The sequence below is a fragment of the Schistocerca gregaria genome, chromosome 4 (genome assembly GCF_023897955.1).
Source record: "Schistocerca gregaria isolate iqSchGreg1 chromosome 4, iqSchGreg1.2, whole genome shotgun sequence".
In the NCBI taxonomy this organism is placed as follows: domain Eukaryota; kingdom Metazoa; phylum Arthropoda; class Insecta; order Orthoptera; family Acrididae; genus Schistocerca; species Schistocerca gregaria.
This window is the reverse complement of record NC_064923.1, coordinates 5395818-5407722: the sequence shown is the minus strand read 5'-3', so window position 1 is coordinate 5407722 and position 11905 is coordinate 5395818. Positions and strand designations below refer to the sequence as shown.

The 11905-nt window shown below is 27.0% G+C and overlaps 1 long non-coding RNA gene across 2 annotated transcripts in view; it reads right to left on the bottom strand.

Moving 5' to 3' along the window:
* LOC126267575 (uncharacterized) overlaps nucleotides 1–11905 on the bottom strand; it is a 59245-nt gene that overhangs the window by 34534 nt on the left and 12806 nt on the right. Inside the window, exon 1 of one of the 2 annotated variants that reach the window (XR_007549033.1) lies at nucleotides 7497–8179. The exons of the other annotated variant lie outside the window; for it this stretch is intronic. This is a non-coding gene — a long non-coding RNA (uncharacterized LOC126267575). Of the gene's footprint in view, nucleotides 1–7496; nucleotides 8180–11905 lie in introns of those variants that run through there. 2 annotated transcript variants of the gene reach the window in all.

Genomic DNA, 11905 nt, shown 5'->3' with positions numbered 1-11905 from the left:
TGATGGTGTAAGTCAAAATAGTGATGGGATTAATAATAGTCCTAGAAATGTTCTAGTTCAATTTAATGATAAATTAAAGATGTTAGTTGATGGGTCAAATGTTGAGAATAGATTTGTTATCACTTTCAATTTAAGTTTTTTATTTCAATTGTTCCTTTTTCTGCTCTTTTAATAAGGTTAGGTTTAAATGAGAAGAAGTTTATTTGATTAAACAAGATTAATGTAGCTGAAAATATAATGAATAGTGAGAATCATATAAGAGGGGATATTTGAGGGATTTGGATATATTTTCCCCATCAGAAGTAGTCGTTAATTTACTATTATTTGGTTTAAGAGACCATTACTTACTTTCAGTCATCTGATGAATTTCATGGTGTACTAATTTTTTTTAGTTACTTTAGATTGACACTCTAATGTTATTTATTTTAACTAACTCCTTAAATTATCTTAGATAATCACTTAATAAATAAATTTACTGAAGTTCTTTCAATTACAATTGGTATAAATCTGTGGTTTGCTCCACAGATTTCTGAGCATTGTCCAAAGAATAATCCAGGTCGATTTATTGTGAATGTTCCTTGATTTAACCGACCTGGCGTTGCATCAATTTTAACCCCTAATGCAGGAACTGCTCATGAGTGTAGAACATCTGATGCTCTTGTTAATACTCGTACTTCTGTATTTATTGGTAGCATTGTTCGGTTATCTACATCTAGTAGTCGGAATCCATCATTTTCTAGGTCTTGTTCTGGTGTTATATAAGTGTCAAATTCTACGTCTATGAAGTCTGAATATTCATATCTTCAATATCATTGTCGTCCAATGGTTTTAATTGTAATTATTGCATCTACTGAATCATCAAGTAAATATAATAGTCGTAATGATGGAAGGGCAATAAAAATTAATGTAATTGCTGGTAAAGCTGTTCAGATTGTTTCAATTAAATGTCCATGAAGTATATTACGGTTAGTATAGGCAATAAATAATATATAACTTAGGGCATAACCTACAATTACTGTAATTAATAATAATACGACCATAGTATGATCATGAAAGAATGATAATTGCTCCATTAATGGTGAAGCTCCATCTTGAAGAGATAAATTTGATCATGTTGCCATTAATAAATATTTTGTAATAAAAGGTCAAACCTTTATTTGTAGAGCTTAAATCTACTGCACTAATCTGCCATATTAGAATCTAGAGATTAATGGTAATTCTGAGTAACTATGTTCTGCAGGAGGGTTATTTTGTAGTCATTCTGTTGATCTTCTTATGTTAGCTCTAAATATAATTGCTCGGTTTGTAATCATTCTTTCTCATATAATTACAATGAATATAATGATTCCTACAATAGAAATTGTAGACCCAATTCTTGATACTACGTTTCATGATGTATATGCGTCTGGGTAGTCAGAGTATCGTCGAGGTATTCCTGCTAATCCTAGGAAGTGTTGAGGAAAGAATGTTAAATTTACTCCAATGAATATAATTGTAAATTGGATTTTTAATCATGTATTATTTATAGTTAATCCTGTAAATAGTGGATATCATTGAATGACACCTCCTATAATTGCAAATACTGCTCCTATAGATAATACATAATGAAAGTGGGCTACTACATAATATGTATCATGTAATACAATATCAAGTGATGAATTTGCTAATACTAATCCTGTTAATCCACCAATTGTAAATAGGAAAATAAATCCTAGAGCTCATAATAATGGTGGATTGAACTTGAATTTAGTTCCATATAATGTAGCTAATCATCTAAATACCTTAATTCCTGTAGGTACAGCAATAATTATTGTTGCTGATGTAAAATATGCTCGTGTGTCAACATCCACTCCTACTGTAAATATATGATGTGCTCATACAATAAATCCTATTAGTCCAATTGATAGTATAGCATAAATTATACCTAATGTTCCAAATGATTCAATTTTTCCTCTTTCTTGACATACAATATGTGAAATAATTCCGAACCCCGGTAGAATTAAAATATAAACTTCTGGGTGTCCAAAGAATCAAAATAGATGTTGATATAGAATTGGGTCACCCCCTCCTGCAGGGTCAAAGAATGATGTATTTAAATTTCGATCTGTTAATAATATAGTAATAGCTCCTGCTAAAACTGGAAGTGAAAGAAGGAGAAGTAATGCTGTAATAGCTACAGATCATACAAATAAAGGTGTTTGATCTAAAGTTATACTTTCTGATCGTATATTAATTGCTGTTGTAATGAAATTCACTGCACCAAGAATAGATGATACACCTGCTAAGTGCAGTGAAAAAATAGCTAGATCTACAGATGCACCCCCGTGTGCAATAGCTCCTGCTAGAGGAGGGTAAACTGTTCATCCTGTACCAGCACCATTATCTACTATAGAAGATGTAAGAAGAAGGGTTAGTGAAGGTGGTAGTAATCAAAAACTTATATTATTTATTCGTGGAAATGCTATATCTGGTGCACCAATTATTAGTGGAACAAGTCAATTACCAAATCCACCAATTATAATAGGTATTACTATAAAGAAAATTATTACGAATGCGTGAGCTGTAATAATAACATTATAAATCTGGTCATCCCCAATTAGAGATCCGGGTTGGCCAAGTTCAGCACGAATAAGTATTCTTATTGATGTTCCTACTATTCCTGCTCATGCTCCAAATATGAAGTATAAAGTACCAATGTCCTTATGGTTTGTTGAGAATAATCATTTTTGCGGTAAGATGGCTGAATTTTAGGTGGTAGACTGTAAATCTACTTATGAGATGTTTTCTCTCTTATCATATTTAGGTCTTATATTCAATTATGATTCTAGACTGCAATTCTAGAGGTGTAAAATTTTACTAAGGCCTAAAAGATTATTCTTTTAATTATAACTTTGAAGGTTATTAGTTTGATTAACTTAAGTCCTTAGTATAATGAAATTAAGGTTGATGTTGAAATCAATCCTATTGTTGAAATTATTACTGTTATAGGAAGAATGATTCTTGATTTTTGGGACTTTATAGATCATGAATTTTCTGTGTATGATATAATTAGAGCTGAGAATCTAATACGTATATAGTAGTAGAGTGTAATTGTAGTTAATACAACTATAATAGTTATAATAGTTGTTATATTGTTTTCTATTAATGATTGTATTACAATTCCTTTTGGTAAGAATCCAAGGAATGGTGGTAGTCCACCTAAAGATAATAAAGATAAGAATATTATGAATTTAATTTCGGTTTTTATATTTCTGGCTGAATAAATTTGATTAAATAATAAAACTATAATTATTCTTAATAGTGAGTAAATAATGAAGTATAGTTCTCAGATGTTTTCTCTGACTGTTAATGATCTAATTATTCAACCTAGATGTCTGATTGATGAATATGCTAAAAGTTGTCGTAAGGATGTTTGATTTAAACCTCCTATTGCCCCAATAATAATTCTTAAGATAATAATTGTTCAAATAAAAGTTCTTAATTGAATACAATAAGATAAGACCATTATTGGGGCGATTTTTTGTCATGTTATTAATGTTAAACAATTATTTCATCTTGATGCTCCTATAACTTCTGGAAATCAGAAATGGAAAGGTGCAGCTCCAATCTTTAATAATAGTCTAGATCTAATTATTATTGATGGGATAAATTCTGTTTCCCATCCCATGGGATATTTTATTTGAATCAGCAAAATTGAAAATAATAATATTGTCGATGCTATTGCTTGGACAATAAAATATTTAATTGATGATTCATTTATTATTATATTTTTATTTCTTGTTAGGAGCGGAATAAATGAAAGTAAGTTGATCTCAAGTCCTATTCAAACCCCAAATCAGGAATTTGATGAAATGGACAGGATCGTTCCTATCATTAATGTTGATACGAAGAGAAGTTTTGTAGAGTTGTTGGTCATTAAAAAGGAGAGGATTGATACCTCTATAAATAGGGTATGAACCCATTAGCTTGTTTAGCTTACCTTTTTACATTAAGGTGTATGATGCACGTTAGTTTTTGATACTAAAGGAGGTAGTTTAATTCTATCTTCAGAGGTGGAAAAGCTTCCATTATCGGTCCCCAAAACCGGTATTTTAAATAAACTAACCCCTGAAATGATCAAAATAATAATTATATCATTATCAAATGTAATAAATATTAATTTTATTAAATTAAGACACCCAATATCAATAATGCTTTTTATTATCCTTCAAACCTTCCTAGTTGGATTAATAACAGGAACAATAATAGAAAGATATTGATTATCATATATTTTATTTTTAACATTTCTTGGTGGTATACTAGTATTATTTATTTACATTACAAGAATTGCATCAAACAAAATATTTCAGCCTAAATCAATCACTATAATTATTACATTAATAATGTGAGTATTTATCATATTAATATTAATTATTCTAGATATATCTATATTTATAGACTTTTTCAAAAACACCGAAACTATACATATTGATAATTCAATCAATTATCAAGAAATAACAATATCTTTAGAAAAATTATATAATAGACCAACATTCATTATTACAATAATAATAATAATTTATTTATTTTTAGCACTACTAGCAGTTGTTAAAATCACCAATATTAATCAGGGACCTATTCGTAAAATAAGATAATTACTAATGAATAAACCCTTACAATTAAGACATCCTTTAATTAAAATTATTAATAACTCTTTAATTGACTTACTTGCCCCAACAAATATTTCATTTTGATGAAATTTTGGATCCGTATTAGGGTTATGTTTGGTAATTCAAATCGTAACTGGACTATTTTTAGCTATACATTATACATCAAATATTGAAATAGCATTCAGTAGTGTAGTACACATCTGCCGAGACGTAAATAATGGTTGAATTATCCGAACCTTACACGCAAATGGAGCATCTATATTTTTTATTTGTATTTACTTACATGTAGGACGGGGAATTTACTATGGATCTAATATATATATACATACCTGAATAATTGGTACAGTGATTTTATTTTTAGTTATAGCAACTGCATTTATAGGATATGTCTTACCCTGAGGCCAAATATCTTTTTGAGGTACAACAGTAATTACTAATTTATTATCAGCAATCCCATACTTAGGAACAGATTTAGTCCAATGAGTATGAGGAGGATTCGCTGTTGATAATGCAACATTAAATCGATTCTTCACATTCCATTTTGTATTACCATTTATTATTGCTGCTATAGCAGCAATTCATTTATTTTTTCTTCACCAAACAGGATCTAATAATCCTCTTGGACTAAATGGAGATATTGAAAAATTTCCATTCCATCCATACTTTACCTTTAAGGATTCTATTACATTTGTAATAATAACATCATTATTAATTATACTATGTTTAATTAATCCTTGCCTATTAGGAGATCCAGATAACTTTGTACCTGCCAACCCATTAGTAACACCAGTTCACATTCAACCAGAATGATATTTCGTATTTGCATATGCAATTCTACGATCTATCCCTAATAAGTTAGGAGGTGTTATTGCATTATTTTTATCAATTAGAATCTTAATAATTTTACCATTTTATAATAAAACACCATTCCGAGGCATTCAATTTTACCCTATTAATCAAATTTTATTCTGAATTATAGTAGTTGTTGTATGCTTACTAACGTGAATTGGTAAACGACCTGTTGAAGAACCTTATATTATAACAGGTCAAATCTTAACAATTATTTACTTCACATATTTCTTAATTAATGTCCATGTCGCAAACGCATGAGATAAATTAATTAAGGAATAAAGTTAATTAGCTTAGGAAAAGCATATGTTTTGAAAACATAAAATTAGAAGTTTAACTCTTCTATTAACTTTTCTCAAAAAATTTCACTAAACAAATGAGATAAATAAAATCTTTAAACCAACAAAGAAAATAAAAAAATTCAAAGATAAAGGTAAAAAACTTTTTCAAGCTAAGTACATTAATTTATCATAACGGAACCGTGGTAATGTTCCACGAACCCAAATTAAACCAAAAGATATAATAACAAGCTTAATAAAAAATATAAAAGAATAAAAATCACCACCCAAAAAAATTAAAGCCAATAACATTCTTATGAAGACAATTCTAGTATATTCAGCTAAAAAAATTAAAGTAAAACCACCCGCACCATACTCAATATTAAATCCTGAAACTAACTCAGGTTCCCCTTCAGCAAAATCAAAAGGAGTACGATTAGTTTCAGCTAAGCAAGAAGCAAAACAAGCTAAAGCTAAAGGAAAAGAAATAATAATAAATCAACAATAAAGCTGATAGTTTATAAAATCAAACATATTAAAACTACCAATTAAAATAATTAAAGACAATAAAATTAAAGCTAAACTAACTTCATAAGAAATTGTTTGAGCAACAGAACGAAGAGAACCTAATAATGAATAATTTGAATTAGAAGATCAACCAGCAATTATAACAGTATAAACACCTAATCTAGTACAACATAAAAAAAATAAAAATCCATAAGAAAAAGAACACATATAAGTTAAATAAGGAAAAATTACTCAAACGGCTAAAGAAATCATTAAATTAAAAACAGGGGGAAAATAATAAAGTAGGTAATTAGATATAATAGGAATTGGCTGCTCCTTACAAATTAACTTAATAGCATCTCTAAATGGCTGAGGAATTCCAACAAAACCTACCTTATTTGGACCCTTTCGAATCTGAATATAACCTAAAACCTTACGCTCTAATAAAGTTAAAAAGGCAACACTAATTAAAACACAAATAACCAATAAAAGAAAATTCAAAATAAATATAAATAAATCATAAAGTATCAATACTATTTGTAGAAAAAATCTACTTAAATGAATTCTAAATTCAACACATTAATCTGTCAAAATAGTAAATAAATTAATATTAATCAATATAACAAAAAATATTTTAACCATATGGTCCTTTCGTACTAATATGGATTAACAATCTTAGGATAGAAACCGACCTGGCTCACGCCGGTCTGAACTCAGATCATGTAAGAATTTAAAGGTCGAACAGACCTAATCATTGGGCTCCTGCACCCAAAATTTTTCTTAATCCAACATCGAGGTCGCAATCTGCTTTGTCGATATGAGCTCTCAAAAACAATTACGCTGTTATCCCTAAGGTAACTTAATCTTATGATCATAAATTATGGATCAAAATAACAAACATAAATAAATGATATAATAATGAAGAGTTTATCTATTCTTCATGTCACCCCAACAAAACATCATCATTAAATATAGAAAGACAAACAAAAAACTATATAAAAGTAAAATGTCAAGCTCTATAGGGTCTTCTCGTCCTAAAGAAGAATTTAAGCTTTTTGACTCAAAAGTTAAATTCAAAAATTTATTAAGAGACAGTTGATTTCTCGTCAAGCCATTCATTCCAGCCACTAATTAAGAGACTGATGATTATGCTACCTTTGCACGGTCAAAATACCGCGGCTCTTTAAAAATACGCTCAGTGGACAGGCCAGACCTCAAAATATAAACAAGAGGACATGTTTTTGATAAACAGGCGGAAATCAATTTTGCCTAGTTCCTTATAATAAGTTCACAAGGTAAAAATTTCATACAAATAAATATACTAATTCTATCATTATTACAAAAATTTTAAAATTAAATTAAGAATCTTAATAAAAAACCTAAAATATTTATAAAATCAAAATAAAAAATAATGAACTAAAACGTAATCTTAAAGATAGCTGGTTTAAAGCTTACTATTATATTTCTATAAAATAAATTATAGGTTATTAACTTCAAAGCTTATCCCTTAAAGAATAAATAAGTTAATATTTTTACTTAAAAAATTAAATAAAAACAAATAACTTTAAAAAATTAAATTTTTCCTTAAGAAACTAGATATCTTGGGAAACGATTAACATCTCATTTCTATAAATAATTTAATAATAATTATGATACATTAACTATAAATTATTTATAAATCAACCCAAATCGAGACAAGTACAATAAATACTAAAATTTTGATAAACCCTGATACAAAAGGTACAATAAATAAAATCTACTTAAAAAAATTTAAAATAATATTTCATAAAACACTTACATTACCAATAAACTATAATTTAAAAAATCAATTCTATAAAATATACTAAGACAAAAATACAATAAAATTATTTATATTAAATAATTAAATAAACAAAAAATAAATATAATAAAATAAATAATCAAGATATCCTGATTTGCACAGAAAAATTTTCAGTGTAAATGAAACACTTTACTAATAAGTTATATCTTGAAACTCTTCCTAGATACACTTTCCAGTACATCTACTATGTTACGACTTATCTCATCTAAATTGAAGCTACTTTAAAATAAAATAGAATAATCAATAATGAGAGCGACGGGCGATGTGTACACATCTCAGAGCCAATATCAGTTAAATTAAATAAATTAAATTACTATCAAATCCACCTTCATTAACAGTATTTCACTATCAAATCCGTTATAAACAAAAATCTATTGTAACCCACCTCCTCTTAACTATAAGCTGCACCTTGACCTGAAATATTTTATAATTATAAATCTTGAGAATTATAACTCTAAAAAGATTCTCTGATAACGGAGATATACAAACAAATAAATTAAGTAGAGTAAATCGTGTATTATCAATCATGGGGTAGGTTCCTCTGAATGGAATGAGATACCGCCAAATTCTTTGGGTTTAAAGACCTTAACTAATAGTACCCTGGGAAATATAATTAACATTTAAAATAATAGGGTATCTAATCCTAGTTTATTATTTAAATTTCACAGATTCATAAAAAGGGCCACAAATAAATTTTAACATTTCACCTTACAAATTTATATTTCAACCCTAATAATATAAACAACTGTTTTAACCAATAATATTCACTTGTATCAATCGTATAACCGCGGCTGCTGGCACGAATTATGCCGATACTAAATCAATTGCTAAATCCAAAATCACTTGATAATTAACTCAAATTACTGCAAAAAAAACATTTAGTCTAACAAAACTTACATATAATACAAAGAAAAAGTGAATAAACAAGCAAGAATAAAACTTTTAAAAATAAAAAATAAGAAAATTTTAAATCTATTAATTCATGAAAAAATAAAAGATTCAAATATTTAAAGAAAAAAAAAGAAAAAAACCAGAAACATTAACAAAAAAAAAGAAACGCCCCTATGTATGACCACAACAACTTCTCTATTATATATAATTAAAGATTAATATGGAACATGTATAGCAATAATTGTATTATATTCTTTCTTATTTAATCTTTCTTTTCACTAATAAATAAAGAAAGATTAAATAATATAATAAATATATTTTATACAATTATGTAATTTAATATAATATGTTATTAATATGAATTCTTTTTTTATATTAAGTTAACTTTCATATATATTAGTTAAATAATCTAATTATAGATAATTTACATAATTATATTATTATAATTAATATAATTAGATGTCTGATTGATGAATATGCTAAAAGTTGTCGTAAGGATGTTTGATTTAAACCTCCTATTGCCCCAATAATAATTCTTAAGATAATAATTGTTCAAATAAAAGTTCTTAATTGAATACAATAAGATAAGACCATTATTGGGGCGATTTTTTGTCATGTTATTAATGTTAAACAATTATTTCATCTTGATGCTCCTATAACTTCTGGAAATCAGAAATGGAAAGGTGCAGCTCCAATCTTTAATAATAGTCTAGATCTAATTATTATTGATGGGATAAATTCTGTTTCCCATCCCATGGGATATTTTATTTGAATCTGCAAAATTGAAAATAATAATATTGTCGATGCAATTGCTTGGACAATAAAATATTTAATTGATGATTCATTTATTATTATATTTTTATTTCTTGTTATAACTAAAAATAAAATCACTGTACCAATTATTCAGGTATGTATATATATATAAGATCCATAGTAAATTCCCCGTCCTACATGTAAGTAAATACAAATAAAAAATATAGATGCTCCATTTGCGTGTAAGGTTCGGATAATTCAACCATTATTTACGTCTCGGCAGATGTGTACTACACTACTGAATGCTATTTCAATATTTGATGTATAATGTATAGCTAAAAATAGTCCAGTTACGATTTGAATTACCAAACATAACCCTAATAGGGATCCAAAATTTCATCAAAATGAAATATTTGTTGGGGCAGGTAAGTCAATTAAAGAGTTATTAATAATTTTAATTAAAGGATGTCTTAATCGTAAGGGTTTATTCATTAGTAATTATCTTATTTTACGAATAGGTCCCTGATTAATATTGGTGATTTTAACAACTGCTAGTAGTGCTAAAAATAAATAAATTATTATTATTATTGTAATAATGAATGTTGGTCTATTATATAATTTTTCTAAAGATATTGTTATTTCTTGATAATTGATTGAATTATCAATATTTATAGTTTCGGTGTTTTTGAAAAAGTCTATAAATATAGATATATCTAGAATAATTAATATTAATATGATAAATACTCACATTATGAATGTAATAATTATAGTGATTGATTTAGGCTGAAATATTTCGTTTGATGCAATTCTTGTAATGTAAATAAATAATACTAGTATACCACCAAGAAATGCTAAAAATAAAATATATGATAATCAATATCTTTCTATTATTGTTCCTGTTATTAATCCAACTAGGAGGGTTTGAAGGATAATAAAAAGCATTATTGATATTGGGTGTCTTAATTTAATAAAATTAATATTTATTACATTTGATAATGATATAATTATTATTTTGATCATTTCAGGGGTTAGTTTATTTAAAATACCGGTTTTGGGGACCGATGATGGAAGCTTTTCCACCTCTGAAGTTTTAAAAGTGGGGGCTGGACTTATTTCCGGTTTACAAGACCGGCGTTTTTTTTAAACTATTAAAACTAATGTTTATATTCTCTATTTTTACTTCTTTATTGATTTATTTTGCTGGTGTTTATGTTTTTTCTTCTAAACGTAAACATTTATTAATGGTTCTTTTGAGATTAGAATATATTGTACTTTCTTTATTTATGTTAGTTATTGTTTTTCTTATTGAGTTTGATTATGATTATTTTTTTCCTGTTATTTTTTTAGTTTTTTCTGTTTGTGAGGGTGCTTTAGGTCTTTCTATTTTAGTTTCAATAATTCGTTCTCATGGTAATGATTTTTTTAATTCTTTTGGTTTATCTTTATGTTAAAGTATTTATTTATAACTATTTTTTTGATCCCTCTTTGTTTATTAAATAATTGTTGATGGTTGGTTCATTCTTTAATGTTTCTGTCGGGTTTTGTTTTTATAATTTGTGTTTATTCATATGCTGATTTGAATATAATTAGATATTATTTTGGTATTGATTATTTTTCTTTTAGTTTAATTTTACTTAGTTTTTGGATTTGTTCTTTAATAATCACTGCTAGAGGTTCAGTTTATTTAAGTTCATATCATTCTAATTTTTTTGTTTTTATGGTTTTGATTTTAATAATTATGCTTTATTGTTCATTTGCTAGATTAAGTCTTCTTTCTTTTTATATTTTTTTTGAGGCTAGATTAGTTCCTACTTTACTTTTAATTTTGGGTTGGGGTTATCAACCTGAGCGTTTGCAGGCTGGTGTTTATTTAATTTTTTATACTTTGGTTGCTAGATTACCTTTATTATTAGTTTTATTTAAGGTTTATGATTTTTCTAATACCTTATATTTTCCTTTATTTGTTGATTTTGGTTCTTATTATTTTATGTTTTATGTATTTATAATTTTGGCTTTTTTAGTTAAGATACCTATGTTTTTGGTTCATTTATGACTTCCTAAGGCTCATGTAGAGGCCCCTATTTCAGGTAGAATAATTCTTGCTGGTGTTTTATTAAAGTTAGGTGGTTATGGTATTT